The sequence below is a fragment of the Narcine bancroftii genome, chromosome 1, assembly GCF_036971445.1.
Source record: "Narcine bancroftii isolate sNarBan1 chromosome 1, sNarBan1.hap1, whole genome shotgun sequence".
Classification (NCBI taxonomy): domain Eukaryota; kingdom Metazoa; phylum Chordata; class Chondrichthyes; order Torpediniformes; family Narcinidae; genus Narcine; species Narcine bancroftii.
Genome location: NC_091469.1, coordinates 346,287,376 through 346,304,813, shown reverse-complemented (window position 1 = coordinate 346,304,813; position 17,438 = coordinate 346,287,376). Strand labels below are relative to the sequence as shown.

General features: G+C 41.2%; 1 long non-coding RNA gene across 2 annotated transcripts in view; it reads left to right on the top strand.

Moving 5' to 3' along the window:
• The window catches only part of LOC138752485 (uncharacterized), a 189,466-nt gene that overhangs the window by 39,203 nt on the left and 132,825 nt on the right, over positions 1-17,438 (top strand). For both annotated transcript variants that reach the window (XR_011350691.1, XR_011350692.1), the window contains one exon: positions 6,680-6,778. This is a non-coding gene — a long non-coding RNA (uncharacterized lncRNA). The remainder of the gene's footprint in view (positions 1-6,679; positions 6,779-17,438) is intronic.

Sequence of the window (17,438 nt, the reverse complement as noted above, 5' to 3'; positions counted from 1 at the left end):
AGGAGAAAGAAGTGACTGCCATCATTGAGGCAGTGTACAAATGGAACCCCCCACTACTGGCACGGCACTCTTTAGCTTGTTTAGTATTCAGAGGTCAGTGGACTTTATGCTTAACAGTAAAAGGCACGCAAAGATAAAGAACATTAAGATTCAAGAATGGAGGTTAGAACTTGTTGCATTTAGTTACACAATAAAGTACTGTCCCGGGTAAGAGAATGTGAATCCTGACATATTTAGTTGGGCATTCACTTGTTCAGCCTTTACTACCTCCACACTTGCTGACATTCACAATGGACTTTGTCATCCAGGAATAGCTCAGCTGTTGCATTTTGTTAGAACAAAGAATCTCTCCTTTTCTACAGAAGATGTCAAGACAGTCTGTGCTAAACTAAAACCTCAGTTATTCCACCCACCAGGAGGAATTCTTTTCAAAGCAATAAAACCTATGCAATGGATTAGTATAGATTTCAAGGGACCCTTGCCTACAGCTTCACATAACCTATATCTACTTAAAGTTGTTGATGTTTCCCCCTTACCTTTCCATATCCCAAAATGCAAACTACAAAAGTGATCAGATGCCTGGATCTGCTATTTAATATGTGTGGAATGCAAAACACTCTGATCGAGACACCATCTTTGTGTCTAAGGATCTGAAAGATTATTTCTTTCAGAAGGACATTGCCACAGTCATACTATCACATAACACCAAAACACGAATAGACAGGTTGAGAGTTTCAATGGCATCATATGGAAGATGGTCTGCTTGGCCCTTAGATCACATAACCTGCCTGAGAAGCATTGGGAACTGGTACTTTCTGAGGTACGACACTCCCAAAGATCGCTATTGTTTACAACAACAAATACTACAACTCATTAACATTTTTATTGCATTTCAACGCTGCTCATCCCACTGCTCTCCTGGCTAATGACCATGGACCTATACTAAGAAGGCTTGGGAGGAGTAACAAGAATGAACCACTTGTAGATCAAGTTGAACTCCTTAATAGTAATCCAGCATATGCAAACATCAGTGTCCTGGGTAAACTTGTATCTCTCACTTTGTTCATTTTAGATTGGTCACAGTATTTGAGCTACCGAAAGAAAATAGACGCACACACCAAGAGCAGTTCAGTTTATACAAATGTTGATTACAAATTCAAAAGCTGATTTCAAACTACAATATGCAAGCCTTTCCCAATTATACTTATCAATACCTGGACTGGTCCCAACTGCTGAAGCGAGGCAACAACCGCACACTTGTAGTTGGTTGTCGGGGCGCCAGTAGCAGCTTCTCCACCTTCCCCAACCGGGTCGTTGGCTGGACTCTAGAAGTTCTTCTTCTTGCTGAGAGATGTTGCCACCTCTCGGAGAGTCTCAAACTTCAGCAGCGGGACCATGGCTTATATTACCCAAAAACTGCTTACCCAGCACAGTAAGAAAGTTAAGCGAGCAAGCTAGCATTCTAGGCTTCTATCGAATAACATAATTTTCAGCTTATCACTTTGAATACAATTGTTTATTTTGCATCAAGGCTAGGCCTCTGACAGTCTGTGACCAAAACAAGCAGGAAGATTAAATGTTCTTGGTACACAGATGTCCTTTCGTCAGATAACTGCATCTCTGGCCCCTCGGTGGAATTTAGCTTATGTCTGCTGATTCTAAAAATCAAGCAGGTTCTCAGCCGTGCAGAAGCAAAGGCTGCAAAAGTAAAAAAAAAAACACGGTTTAAATCTTCCATTACAATCATGTACCCAGTTAAATGGGAATTGACTGTGTCTGCTCATGACTTGGCACTTTGTCCATAAGCCCAGGCAATCCTCACATCTCCTAATGTGGAACAAGATAAAAGAAATCTGGTGGTACCAATCCTAGAGGAAGAGGAAGATATGATGGAGGATGATGATACAGTAACTCCACAAGCGCTAAGGAGATCCTGTTGTGCACTAAAACCTCCCAATCGATATGGATGGGAGTAGTCCCATAAAGTGTTTTGTATTTTTTTAGAAGGGATGAAGTAATATGACAAAATTATTCTGAATTGTTCTTCCTCCAATCAGCTTCTAGCTACTGCCTCGTGCCTTCCTTTTAAATTATAACTATACCATTAAGTTGAATAAAGCTTGGAAAGCAGGCACCAAGTTTTTCCAATCACACGATCCATGTATAATCCATATGCTTTACATGCTAGACTAAATGTGAACATTTATGCGCATGTGATGAATGTCAAGCATTATTTTCACTACATTTTAACACCAAGTGACACAGAAATCTGATCTTGATACCAGTTGAATTTGGACGGTGTTATTGGACCAAACTCTTGGAGTAACTTGCTCATCTTAATTAACTGTTGGTGATAATTGAAATACTGGACACAATTTGAATAGCTGAGTAGACTAACAGAATTAATTATTTTTAATGGTCTTTTGAGAAATGTGTTGTATAGAAATAGACTTCCTTTCTATGATTTGCACAGAGAAGCATTTTTGAAATGGGCGGATATTATTATTTAACCAGCAGAATAATAAAACACACATGAAATGGCTGTTGTTTGAGTAAACAGCCACAAAAGATGTAATGATGTTGGAAGTGTTGCTCCACCTCTGAAAATCTGATGCCTCCTATTTTTTATTCACTTGGAAAAAGATCCCAGTGTTCTCTTGGTGGCATTAGCAAGTCAATTGTGGCCTTTTGCAGAGTGCTTGAACAGAATTATATTTCCATCTTCTGGAAGTGCATTGACAAGTTGTATTTCTTCTTTTCTCCCAGTGACAAGGAAACCTTATAAGAGTCTGGTGATATTTTTGTGCTGTGCTCTTTTCTCATTCTCTCTTTGCTGAAAACATTGATTGCTTTCTGAGGAGTGGGTGCACTGACATACTGATCATTCAATACCACATCCAATGACTGTCTTTCGAGTTGATTTTGTATTTTCTAGCTATGAAGGAAAAAAAAACTACCATCAGTACTGTCAAGGCTCAAGTCCGAAACATCAGTGAAGTATCTTTACCTTTGCTACATAAAGGACACTGTTTGACCTGCTGAACTTCTCCAGCATTTTGTGTTTTTACATCCAGCACTGTCTTGGTCATTAGAAAAAAAGATCTGGCTGGTGTGATAGTACAGATCTATCACCAATGTACATAGTGTATATAGTTACTGTATCTAGACTGTGCTTACAGCGATTGGCTGAGAGCTAAGCCACACCTATTGTTTGGGCCTTAAAGGGTTGTGTCCCTAGCCAGGTCGGATCATTCCGGACTGGTCGGCCACCTGTGAAGAGCTCCGGTCTTTTGCTAATAAAAGCCTTGGTTTGGATCAACAAGTCTTTGGTTCTTTCGACGAGCTCTACAGCTGGACAATTCAATATTGTCCAAGCAAGCAGTAAAACGTAATATTATCTTCCTCTGTATAAAGATTCAGAAACCTCTTTAATTTAGAACAAAAAGAAGCTGGAGTGACTCAGCTCATCAGACAGTAATGTTTTGGATTGATACTCTTCATCCAAACTGTCACTCGCCATGGATAACATAAAATTTGTTTCTTACACCACAAAGAATGCAATAACATAAAATTTGTTTCTTAACACCACAAAGAATGCAAGAAATAAAAAGCTGAAAGTGAGTCTTGGTGAAGACTTCTGACCTGAAATATTGACCTTTCCTTTTTTTTCTCCCATTGATACTGCTCGACTAGCAGGTGGTTTCCTTTACTCTCAGATTCCAGTATCTGCAGTCTTTTGTGTGTCTCAGGATGAAGGGAACTACAGTTATGGGCTTGAACTAATAAAGGGCAAAGATCTGGAAGTTTAATCATAAAATGACTGGATTTTGTTTCATGGCTATTCTGTTGGAAATTGATTTATTTTCCAGATAGTATGCAATAACAATGATTTCTTCTCACTCTAGAATTCTGACAAGGACTTGGATTACATTTATATGTGTGATATTCATGGGAAGATGCCAATCGCCATGCTTTTTTAATGAATGTCAGAATTGGAGATTAACAGGCTACTATAAATATATTTATTACTACTAATTGTTAATTAAACATCACTGATCTAAAGCAATTGCAAATGAACATTACAAATCCAATTTCATTGGAAGGATTTTCTATTGCATGGCTTGATAGGGTGGTGAAACAGATTTAATAGCAGTTTATGAAAGAAATATCTAAATACCTTAAGCAAAAGCAATTGCAGATATATAGGGAAAGATCCTGAATCTGGACAATTGTTTTTCAAAACCCAGGCATGTTTGGCTGTCCTATTTCATCATGCCCTGTTTTGCAATTCTATGTAAGATGAAAGATTGATTGTAATAACTGTGCTTAGTGAAGGCACAGGAGATGAAAAATTCTGAAACCTAAATACACATTTTTTTATTTTTTATTTTGCAGACTATGCAACAGGAAATTGACTTTTCATTTCAGAGTGAAATGAAATAAAAAACAATTTCTGGGCAAACTGAGCTGGTGGGGGAATTGATTGGGCCAGGAAGTATCCATGGGTAGAAAGGTTGGTCTTGATATAGGGGTGCTGACTCAATATGTTGACTGCTCATTTCTACCCATGGATGCTGTTTGACCCATTGAGTCCCCCCAGCAGTTCATTGCTAGTTCAAGATTCCAATATCTGCAGCTTTTTTTTTTGTTTGTCTAATGAGCATTTCTGGTCTGTATTTCATTCCTCTTAGATTGACCAGACACTTCCAGTCATAAATCAGTCTTATACCTGTATCTCTGGTGCAAATGGTCCAGTATGGAATGATATTATTGCTTCAGAAAGTCTGTAGGGAAGCTTAGACTATGTAATCATTAGTGAAAATATCAATGGCCCCCTCCGAGGACAATATAATCTTACCAATATGATGCTGGAGTGAAAACCCCCTTTGTGACATGACCACACCACATTGCCAATATCATAGTCTCCTATCTCAATCATCACTCAACACTGAATCACAGTCGCCAGTCCTCTGATGTGCCAAACCCCTGCCCTTATAATTGCCACTGTTCAAAATTATGGATCTATATTTTAAAAATCCAAATTCAAGTTTAAGTTCATTATCATCTGACTACATATACACCCAGGCAAATCAGTGTTTCTCCAGTCCAGGGTTGTACACACATAAAACAATTCCAATGCAGCACATAATAATCAGATATATGCATAAAATATAATATAAAATAAACATAAATATTCTGGAATAATTCACTGAATTTCATTTGTACGAGACCCAAGGTTACAGGATATTGTTTATCAATCTCAAACTTGCAGGAAGAAGTTATTTCCTTGCCTGGCAGTCCCGACTTAGGTGCTCTGACCTACGGTAGTGTGTAAAATATACATTGTGAAGGATTGTAGGGATTCTAATTTTTTTGGAACCCTATTGAAGTAATGTTCCCAGTAAATGTCAGCAATAGAGGAAAGGAAGACCCCACTGATCTTCTCAGCTGTTTTAATTATTATTTGTATTTACTTCTAGTCTAATGGTTTACAGTGCCATCTGGGCAATGTTGTTGCCAGACAGGACACTGTTGGCTGTGCTCCTGTATAATGCTGTCAAGATGGAGTTCGGTAGTTTTGTTCTCAACCTCCCAATGCATTATTTTTGTTTTGTTTTATTTTTGATTTCACCCCTTACCTTTCACTCATTGTTGAAACTAGTTCACAATTTCACCTCTGCTATGCTCCCATGTTTCACCCAATCAAAGCACCAGCTATAAAGGGGGTTCCACTTCCCTATGCTTATCATTCATCCTTATACAATGTGACACATTCTTTCATTGGAAGTGTAATTTGTTCAGTAAATTGTTCTCAGACCTTAGGCTTTGGCAGCAACTGAAATTTATGGTGGTTATTGGTATTCCATCACTGGCCAATCTTCTGAGCTTCCCCCCCGCCCCCCCCCCCCCCCCACACACTTGAAAACACAGCTTTTGGGCATATTAGAATTTCAAGACAATAAAATGTGTGCATACTCTAAGAGAGGAATGGCCAACCTTTTAATTTGAAATGTAGACATACAGCATTGTAACAGGCCATTTTGGCCTACATTTCCATGCCGCCGAATTAACCTACAACCCGGTACGTACTTGTGGGCTTAAATGGCCTGTTATAATGCTGTACGTCTAAATTTTAATTAAGAGGTTGGCCACCCTAAAGATATTGCAGTAGGTGAAACTGAGTTGGTGTTTTACATATTGGGTCAGCTCTTCCAAAAGAGTAATTTATTTATGAATGCCTTCACATGGCAATTCTGTCTTTGCTGACAGCTTGCAGCAAATAATATCCTGTTATTCTAGTCTGGGAATCAGCCTCTGACATTCCTTGCTTCCGAGATGCTCAAAATATTGATGTGAATTATCTCCTAGCCTGTGGTAGTTTACATTGATTGCATCGTTTCTCTATCTAGTCTGATGGAAAGATGGCTCATATTTTTAATTATTGATGCCAGAAGTTATACTTTGAGCTATCATTTTGGATATTTGATCTGTCGCTATTTACAAATGAGTCACTGATTGCATACACTTGTGCATTTTGGGAGTAAATGGATATGAAGAGAAAAGTTTTGTAATTCATTTTCTGCCCTGAAGTACCCTTGACAATTTTTAGATTTTTTTTAATTTCACTGTGCAATCTTGCTGTCAATCATTCAACCAGAATGCCCTGTTGTTTTTGTAGAAACATGAACAAGGACATGGGAGATTCAGAGTCGTGTGAATAATCCAGTCACTTGACTATCAATCTCTGGATACAAATTGAAGTCCCACCATGCCAAAGGTAGGATTTAAATTCAGTTAACTAATTTAATAACCTTGGGACTTGAAGTTAATGGTTATACTGGATGGGTTCAAATAAAAACTGTTCACATTAATTATTTATGGACTTCAGTGAAGAGCATCTTCATTAAAACTGGGCAGTGCAGTTAGAGCAATGCTATTATAGGACCAGCGACCCAAGTTCAAATCTGGCACACTCTGTAATGAGTTTATATAATCTCCCTGTGTGCTTCCTTCAGGTGCTTCTGTTACTCCCACCCTCCAAAAATGTACAGGGTTTGTTGGTTAAATGATGTACTTGGGTGGCATGGGCTGGCAGGGCCTGCTACCATACTGTATCTCTAAATTATTTTTTTTTAAATTGTCCTTACCCAATGTCTATATCAACTGCAGACCAAAGTTGATGGTCCTGTAATTCATTTTGTTTAAACGTAATTGGGGATGGGCTTTGTATGAATAATAATATAAAAAACATTTTATGGATAGAGGAATATGACAAGATTTTTCATTACAAATTCAATGAAATCTAAGTAAATTAATAATCCAGGAAACACAGAATAGAGTTCACACTACCTGAGCTTTCACTCAGGGAAGTGCTTTTTTTACATCCAATTATGTCAAGCAATTTTGAAATAAAAGTTAGTTTAAAAAAACATACGTAAACAGCTTTATTGATAAAGTGGTTTAAAAGACCAACTGATTCATTCCTCTCTCTCTCTCGGAAACATCAATCTTATCAGCTCAAGATCACATGCAGATCTTGCCCCACGTTTCATTATGCTCAAAGTAATAAAAGATGCCACTCAGCAAGTATAAAAGAAAATTTACTCGTACCAATTCCTGAAATATTTTGAAATTATTATGTTTTATTACAAAAAGCTCCATGTCCTCCTGCATAGCCCCAGCCAAGGTGAGGAGAGCCCTATCCAAGATAAACCACCCAAGGCAGCAGAACCAGACAAATTACCTAGTTGGGTACTGAAGGACTGTGCAGACCCATTGACATCTTCAACACCTCACTGTAGCAGTCCACTATTCCCACAGGGTTCAAAACATCCACCAGCAGCCAAGTGGGTGACAATAACCGGACTCAATATCTGCCACCCTGTGGCTCTGACCTCCACAATTACAAAATGCTTCAAAGCATACCTCCCAGAGATGCTGGACCCATTTCATTTTGCCTATAGAAGAAAAAGTTCCACAGACTTTGCTAAACCCTTGTCACTTCATCCATTTTGGCCTCCCTGGAGAATGACATCTCATATGCCAGGCTGCTCTTCATTGACTTCATCTCAGCATTAAAACGATATTACCCAGAGGCTAGTGGAGAAGATGTCCTCACTAGGACTCAGCACCCCTCTGTGTAACTGGATCCTGGACTTCCTTACAGAAAGACCACAGTCTGTCTGAGTTGGCAGCAGAACGTCGAGCACAGTCATTCTGAGCACAGATACACTTCAGGGCTTTGTGCTCAGTCCACTACTGACCCACGAATGCATCACCAGATCCAGCTCCAACAGTGTCATTGGGTTTGCAGATGACACAACAGAAGTTGGCCTCATCTGCAGCAACAATGAGTTTCACTACAGCGATGAGGTATAAAATCTTGTAAAAAAATGTTGTGAGTGTATCAACCTGAGCCTCAATATGGACATGATGAAAAAGATGATTGTGAAATTCTGGAGGACCAGGAATGACCACCCTCCACTACACATCAACAACTCTGTCGTGGAGAGCACAAGTTCCTTGGAGTTCACTTAACTAGTGACCTATCATGGACACTCAATATCTCCTTATTTGTCAGGAAGGTGTAACAGTGCCTGCACTTCCTGAGAAGGCTAAAGTGAGGAAGGCTACTGACCACCATTATGTTAATCTTCTATAGGAGCTCTATCAAGAGCACCCTGGCAAGCTACATCATAGTGTGGTACAAAAATGGATCAGAGGTCAATCCACAGGACTATAAGAGTGGCAGAGAGGATCACTGGAGTCTCAGTCTTCTGCATCAATATGCTATATTGGGATCATTGTATGAAGAAGGTGCACACGATCATTGAGGACCTGCTCCACACCACACACAGCAACTTTCAGGTGCTCCCATCAGGTAATAGGTACAGGAGTACCAGAGCCAACACCACCAGGCTGAAGAACATCTTCTTCCCATGGGCAGTAAGAATGCTGAATTACCAAAATAACTGCTCATACTTACCATCTGAGGCCCTCATATTTCTGAAATAACATCTATTGATTTATTTCTATATATGAATTCTTGTCCTGTATATGTATTTTTTTTTGTTTAAGTGTGTTATGTCTGGTTGTGTGTTTGCATGTTTCTCAATGAGGACCGGAGAATGCTCTTTCATCGGGTTGTACTTTTGCAGACAGATAGCAATAGACTTGACTCCCTTATGGATTCAAACCCACTCAAGCCTTAAGCACAAACCTTAACCATAACAGGGAAACAAGAATGTTTGCAGACTCAGTGATTGTAGTCAATGCGTAAAAGAGCTGGAGAAACTCAGCAGGTTTTGCAGGACCTATAAAAGGTAAAGGTTCACAACATTTCAGGCAAAGTGGGATGGTGAGGCCTATACTGAGGACAGAATGTTCTATCTTTGAGAGAGGAAGATCAGAGGGGATTGTAAAGGCCAGACAAGAGTTAGAGTGGGGGCAGTGGAGTAGAGGATGTTGATGGGGGAGATGGATTTGCTGGTTCAGGAGGTAGAGGGTCAGGGGGATCCAGGGGAGAAAGCAAAAAGTTTGGGAAGAGTGAGGGAGGATTGGGGTGGTCAGAAGGGGGAGGAGGAGGGTTTGGGAAGAATGTTTGTTAAATATCTTTGCCTCCTATGGACACTGCGTGACCTGCTGAGTTTCTTTAACATTCTGTCCAGTACTTCGGCAACCTTATCTTGAGGAGTTCTGCATGGTCAGGTATACAGCCTTTTGGGCATGTAATTTTTTCAATCCTTTGCTCAACTTTTCTGCAACAGGTTAGCTAGCCATCATCTCAAATATCTGTGGGAGTTTGCTATATTCAAATTAAATCCCAGAATGGAAAAGACCCTTCAAAAGTACTTAAAAGGGATGTGAAAGGTGCTATGGATATTCTTTGGCTTGGCTTCGCGGATGAAGATTTATGGAGGGATAATGTCCAAGACAGTTGCAGGCTCGTTTGTGGCTGACAAGTCCGATGCGGGACAGGCAGACACAGTTGCAGCGGTTGCAGGGGAAAATTGGTGGGTTCGGGTTGCGTGTTGGGTTTTTCTTCCTTTGTCTTTTGTCAGTGAGGTGGGCTCTGTGGTCTTCTTCAAAGGAGGTTGCTGCCCGCCGAACTGTGAGGCGCCAAGATGCACGGTTGGAGGCGATATCAGCCCACTGGAGGTGGGTAATGTGGCAGGCACCAAGAGATTTCTTAAGGCAGTCCTTGTACCTCTTCTTTGGTGCACCTCTGTCACAGTGGCCAGTGGAGAGCTCGCCATATAACACGATCTTGTGAAGGTGATGGTCCTCCATTCTGGAGACGTGACCGACCCAGCGCAGTTGGATCTTCAACAGCGTGGATTTGATGCTCTCAGCCTCTGCCATCTCGAGTACTTCGATGTTGGAGATGAAGTCGCTCCAATGAATGTTGAGGATGGAGCGGAGACAACGCTGGTGGAAGCATTCTAGGAGCCGTAGGTGATGCCGGTAGAGGACCCATGATTTGGAGTCGAACAGGAGTGTGGGTATGATAATGGCTCTGTATACACTAATCTTTTGAGGTTTTTCAGTTGGTTGTTTTTCCAGACTCTTTTGTGTAGTCTTCCAAAGGCACTATTTGCTTTGGCGAGTCTGTTGTCTATCTCATTGTCGATCTTTGCATCTGATGAAATGGTGCAGCCGAGATAGGTAAACTGGTTGACCGTTTTGAGTTTTGTGTGCCCGATGTAGATGTGGGGGGTGCTGGTAGTCATGGTGTGGAGCTGGCTGATGGAAGACCTCAGTTTTCTTCAGGCTGACTTCCAGGCCAAATATTTTGGCACTTTCCGCAAAACAGGATGTCAAGCGCTGAAGAGCTGGCTCTGAATGGGCAACTAAAGCGGCACCATCTGCAAAGAGTAGTTCACGGACAAGTTGCTCTTGTGTCTTGGTGTGAGCTTGCAGGTGCCTCAGATTGAAGAGACTGCCATCCGTGCGGTACCGGATGTAAACAGCGTCTTCATTGTTGAGGTCGTTCGTGGCTTGTTTCAGCATCATGCTGAAGAAGTTTGAAAAGAGGGTTGGTGCGAGAATGCAGCCTTGCTTCACGCCATTGTTAATGGAGAAGAGTTCAGAGAGCTCATTGCTGTATCTGACCCGACCTTGTTGGTTTTCGTGCAGTTGGATAACCATGTTGAGGAAATTTGGGGGGCATCCGAGGCACTCTAGTATTTGCCAAAGCCCTTTCCTGCTCACGGTGTCAAAGGCTTTGGTGAGGTCAACAAAGGTGATGTAGAGTCCTTTGTTTTGTTCCCTGCACTTTTCTTGGAGATGTCTGAGGGCAAAGATCATGTCAATCGTTCCTCTGTTTGCGCGAAAGCCACACTGTGATTCTGGGAGACATGACATCATTAAATTATTGCAATAAAAGTGTACCATCTAATTATGAAGAAGATGTTTTAATGAAACTTCTTTGTGCTATAAATATTAAAGTTGCATGGTTTGCCCTCAGCATTATAAATTTGAGTGATGAGGAGCTTAATATTTGTTTTAGAAACTACCTGGGGAATTGGCAAATGCAATATGCTCCAGTTAAGATTCTTTAGTGGCGGATCCTGCAGACATCAAGAATGCTTAGAGTGACAGCAGCTAATACTTTTGGAGAAATGCATATTTCAGAATCATTGCGATCAACAAAGGGTGTAAGGATCATTTCTCAACTGCAATGGAGTAGAGACTGATGCCCATGATGGTACTGGCCAAATACACAACTCTTGTTTATTTTTTCTTGTCCTGTGCATTGGCATCACCATACCAGTCCGTACACCTGTAAAAAAATTGTTCAGGAGTCTTGGGTAACATACCAAATCTTTTCAAACACCTCACAAATTATAACTCCGGGTGAGCCTTCAACATGTCGGCTCCAGGATAGATAATCAGAGCTGTTGACATCCAGGAACTTGAAGCTCTCAACCACTGCTGACCCCCTCAATGAGGGCTGGTCAGTGTTCTGATTTTTTTCCCTTCCTGAAGTCCATAATCAGCTTCTTGGTTTTGCTAATGTTGAGTGCAAGGTTGTTTTTATGGCACCACTCAACTGGCTTATAAAAATCCTTCCTGTAATCTTCTTGATTGCTGTCTATGATTGTGCCGATGACCCTGGTGTCATGGACACATTTGTAGATGGCATTTCATTTGTGCCCATCCACAGAGTCATGGTTGTATAGTAAATTGAGCAGAGGTGAAGCACACATCCTTGAAGTATGTCTGTGTTGATTGACAATGAGGTTGTTTCCAATTTGTACTGACTGTTATCTTCTGATGAGCAGGTCAAGGATCCAGTTGCAGAGGAGGCTGGAGAGACTCAGGTTTTGTCTTTTGTTCGCCACACTGAGAATATGATGATGTTGAAAGCTGAGCTGTAGTCAATGAGGAGTAATATGATATACAAGCTGTGTAGTCTAGGTGATCCAGTGCTGAGTGGAGAGCCAGTGATTATTGCAAATTCTTTGGAACCATTGTGACAGTGGGAAAATTGCAATGGTTCCAGAGTTTTATTTGGGAGTAAGTTAATTCTGGTCATAACCAACCTCTCATTGCATTTCATTACAGTTGACACGAGTCTTACTGTACAATTGCGATTGAGGCAGCTCATCCTGTTCTTCTTGGACAACAAGATGATTGATGCCCTTTTGAAGTAGGTGATAACCTTCGATCAACAATGAGAGGTTAAAAATATCAGTGAACACCCTGGCTAGTAAGGAGCAGATTTTCAGTACCTTGCCAGGTACGCCATCAGGGCCTGACATCTTGCGAGGGTTCACCAACTTGAAGGATCTTCTGATGTTGGCCTCAGGGACAGATATCACAGCATCACCAGCTTATTCAGAGATTCTCATAGGTATTGTTGAGTTCTTCTCAAAATGGGAATAAAAAGTGTTCAGCTCATTATGTAGAGAAGCATCACAGCCATTTATGGTGTTAAGCCTAGCCTTGTAATATGTTATGGCCTGCAATCCTTGCTATAGCTAGTGAGTCTCTAGATCCCTCTGCTGCTGTGATGGCCAACCACAGGTCATACCTGAACTTCCTACCGTGATCTGGATCACCAAACATAAACGCCATCGATCTTTCCCTCAGCAGGTTGAGAATTTCATTCATCCACAGCTTCTGGTTTGGTACTCCCAGTATGTACACATGAGTACACGCTCATCCATGTAGGTCTTAATGAAGTTGGTGACAGGTGTGGCAAATTCATTTATATTTGAGGCTGAGCTGGAATATGGAACAGTCCAGTGATTCAAAGCCATCCTGCAGGCATTCCTCTGCCTCCCTCAAACCTCACTGTCTTCACGACTGGTGCTGTAGCCTTCAGTCAATGCATGTACACTGGGAGTAGAAGTACAGCCAAGTGTTCAGACTTGCTGAAGTGTGATTGTGGGATGGCTCGGTACGCATTCTTCATGGTGGTGTAGCAGTGGCCAAGTGCGTTGGCTCCTCTAGTTTTGCAGGTAACGTGTTGGTGGCAGTTTGATAGAGAGTACTTCAGGTTAATTTGATTGAAGTTCCCTGCAACAATTGGGAAGGCATCAGTATGGGCTTTCTCGTGGCTCCTAATCACATTGCTCAGTCCCTCCAGTTAGTCTGGGTCGGAATGTATACTGCCATCATGATGATGGTGGAAAGTTTCCTTGACAAATGGAATGGTTGACACTTGATCGCCAGATGTTCCAGATCAGGGAAGCATAACGGTCAAGTTTGTGCACCCTGATGAATTGATGATGACACAAACACTACCTCCTCTGTTTTTTCATGATGCTGGTGTCCAGTTGGCATGTGGTGGAGGATGAAGTTATCAGGGAGTAGCACTGTCTCCGGACCACATTCATTTAGCCATGTCTTGGTGAAGCGCATCACTCAGCAATCCTTGATCTCCCTCTGCTGCTCTAATCCAGCTCTGAATTTAATTTCCAAGTTGTGTATCTTTGCTAAGAGTGGAGGCCTCAGGGCCCAGAGTCTTAGTTTGACCTGTAGCCCACCCCCCACCCCACACCCCCTCTGTGCCCGTGTAGTCAGGTCTTCTTTAAATAGCTTGTGCAATATCTGTTCGTCACCCACAGCCCTTACTTCACTTGTTCATGTGCCATCTGCTTGAATCTGTCATGTTCTGCCTGAGTTTTCCTTTCTTGGCAATGGCAAGATCTACTAATGTCTTTACTTACAGATAAGTTAGTTTCTGTGGCTGGGATTTGAGTTGTATTAGTTCTGAATGGGAATATGTGATGATCCCCTTTGGAGCTGGACATAGTCGCTGTTGTAAGATGCTATTTCTTTTATTTATTGATGGAAGTTTATTCCCTGAAAATGATAGCACCATTACATTGTATGGTAAAGGATACATACAGTGTAACATATCTGATCCTTTCAAGTGGAGCATTGAGTACAACAGTTGGCAAGTCATGCTGTGCTCCAAAACTATGGACAGCTCACTTGGAGTATTGCGTGCAATTCTGGTTGCTGCCTGACAAGAAGTGAGTAGAAGTTTTGGAGCAGATGCAGATAGGATTATCCAGGATGTTGCCTGGATTAATGATTATTGGGTATCAGGAGAAGGGGGACAAATTTAGAATGTCAGAGGCTGAGGGGGCGACTGTATTGAAGTTTTAATGACAGGTCTTCCTGCTTTACATTGAGTTATCTACTCGGTTTTCATAATAAGCAGGCATGTCAATTAGGAAGTTAAGTAAAGTATTGATTCAAAAGCTCCATTGGCCTTGAAACCTGTGCATGTAGGATATAAATTATCATGAAATGATTAGATGAATTTGATTTTGGAGGAAAGTGAGATTGATTTGGAGAACAATGTAAAACTTTCATTAAGAAGAATGCATAGTTTCAGAACTACAGCTAACTAGAATGCAGACTTTTTGATTATAGAAGTGTGACCAGTGAGTGATTTATTGAGACTTCACCTTGGAGCAGATTTGTGATTGGTGTTCACAATCTTTGAGATTCTCCAGGCTACCCGGGGTAAGCGGAAGCCTGCGATAAGCAGAAGGGTGTGATACTTCCAGTTTGTTCATTGTTATACTGAATCGTAGTTTTATAATTTTACTAATCTTTTGCATTTCTTATTACACTTGTATAAAATGCTCCATTGCGCCCTTGAAATTTTCTTTCTCCCTTGTTCATCTGAATCCTTGAAAACCTACTCATTTTTCCCCATTATAGTGCTTCATATAATGAGAGGTATTGTTAAAGTAATTTTCTCCAGGGTGGAAATGTCAAATATTAATGGTCATAGATTTAAGATGAGAGGGGAAAAGGTTTGTGGAAGCATGCGATACATGCTTTTAGCACAAAATGACAGGTGCAAGGGGATGAATGGAAGCAACTGCAATAGCAACATTTTAATTGGCATTTATATCATGCCTCCAATAAAGAGACTACTATGAACCTTCTAATGTAGGAGATTTGTCCTATAAAGTCTGATTCAATAAGCCTCCTTGAATTTAGAATATTGAGAGTAGACCTCACTAAAGAAAACATAATTAATTTGAGGTTCGTAAAGTGGATATTTCCTTGACTGTGGCGTCCAGAACCTAGGGTTAACAGTCTCAAAGTTTGAGGTGGTCATTTGGAACTGGGACTAGAAGAAGTCTCTTCACCCAGAAAAGAACAAATGATTTTAATTCTCCATTCAGAAGACCTATACAGGTTAATTTTCTCAGCAAATTGGAGATCAGGATTGAGAGATTTTTGGATAGTTAATGATGCATACATTTTATAAGATGTACCAGTTTTTGTTCCTAAATCCTTTTTTTGATTCTTTGGATACCTTGTATCTTTCTTTATATGGAATAAAAAGCTTCCCCATCTTTAATAAAGCTTTCTTCAAAATATTAAGAAAAATGGAGGATTGACATTACCTAATGGGCAGCTAATATCAGATACATTATTTTTTTGATTCATCATAATGTTCTTTAAGGTGCTTCTGGTTGGGTTAATTTAGAAATTAAATTTTCTAAAAAGTTTCCCTTTATTTCTGTACTTGGAGCTCCTTTATCTTTCTCTGCTTCTAGATTATTGGATAATTTTGTTGTAAGACATACATTGAGAATTTGGTTTCAATTCAGGAAACATGTTGGATACCATAGATTGTTATTAGTTAGTCCTATCTTGAGTAATTCTTTTTTTTTAAACCTTCCTCACTTCAAGATATTGGCTTTTATCAATGGTCTAACTTGGACATCCTTGCAGATTCAGGAAGAGAGGTGGCGGGGGGGGGGGGGGGGTCGATATTCACTGTGGAGAGGCTGCATGTGGGCTCTCATTTTGGAGGCCATCCATTCCAAACCATTACAGGGAGAGGGGGGAGCGGGATGGGACCAGAATACTCTAAGGTCATGCTTTTAAGCTAATACAGGAAGCCAGACAATACAGGCGTATTTTACAAAATTTTATTCCCTCCCCACGTCAAATGTACTATACAACATTCTTGAATGTGAGTAGTGTGACTTCAGCATGTAGCACAGCAAGTGGGTTCAGGCGTATTCAGGGCAGACAGCTTTTGGCTGGAATCAGATCTAGGACCGGTGCAGGCTGTGGGCTTCCCCTTGTGCAGCAAACCCTTACCCAATGTCCTTTCTTGCTACAGAGTCTTTAGCTGGCCAACAAGATCAGGGCACAGAGAAAGCACTTCCTAGCACAGGAAGCGGCAGCTGTTAGGGCTGGGGTAGCGGCAGCAGCCAGTCCTTGGAGGGGTTCTCCTGGGTAAGTGAGCTCACTAGCTTCGAGGTTGTCATTCTCAAGTTTGGCCTGTTCCAGCGACTTGGCTAGTTTAATGTGGCTAACCAGGTCCCTTTTACGTGACTCTAGCAGTCACTGTCTCATGTACCTCGAGTGGACCCCTGCGACTAGAGTATCCTGGATCTGTTCTTCCTCACGAACTCTGCCCATACCTGCACTTCTAGGCAAGCGTCCACAGATCCAGCAGGTAGTCATTGATGGTCTATCCTGGTCTATCAGGACCTCATTTTGTGCCTTCAACACCTCGATGGTAGAGTCATATGTAGTACAGTCCCTGAATATTGCATACACTTTCATTCCTACCCTCAAAACGAGTGTGGACCTTTTGATTTCATCAGTGTGAAAGATGTCTCTGGTCGCGTTCAGGTAGGCCTGGAAGCAGTCTAGCCAGTATGGAAACTCCTCAGCCGCATCAGGGAACAAAGGGTCTATCAGCAGCATGCCAGGCTTCCATCTTCGAGGGAATAAGCTAATAAAATTGTAGCCTGAATAAAAGCTCTCACGACTGGAAGGAGAATATAAATTTTTATTAGCTTATAACTGAGGGTAGGGTCTTAGAGTGATCTTCAGAAGGGCTCGGGGTTTAGGTGGGAAACCAGGGTTTTATATGGGTAGATGGGAGTGGAGCCAGCCATCAGTACAACACCTCAGTTCACTGCAGATTCAAAGCATGT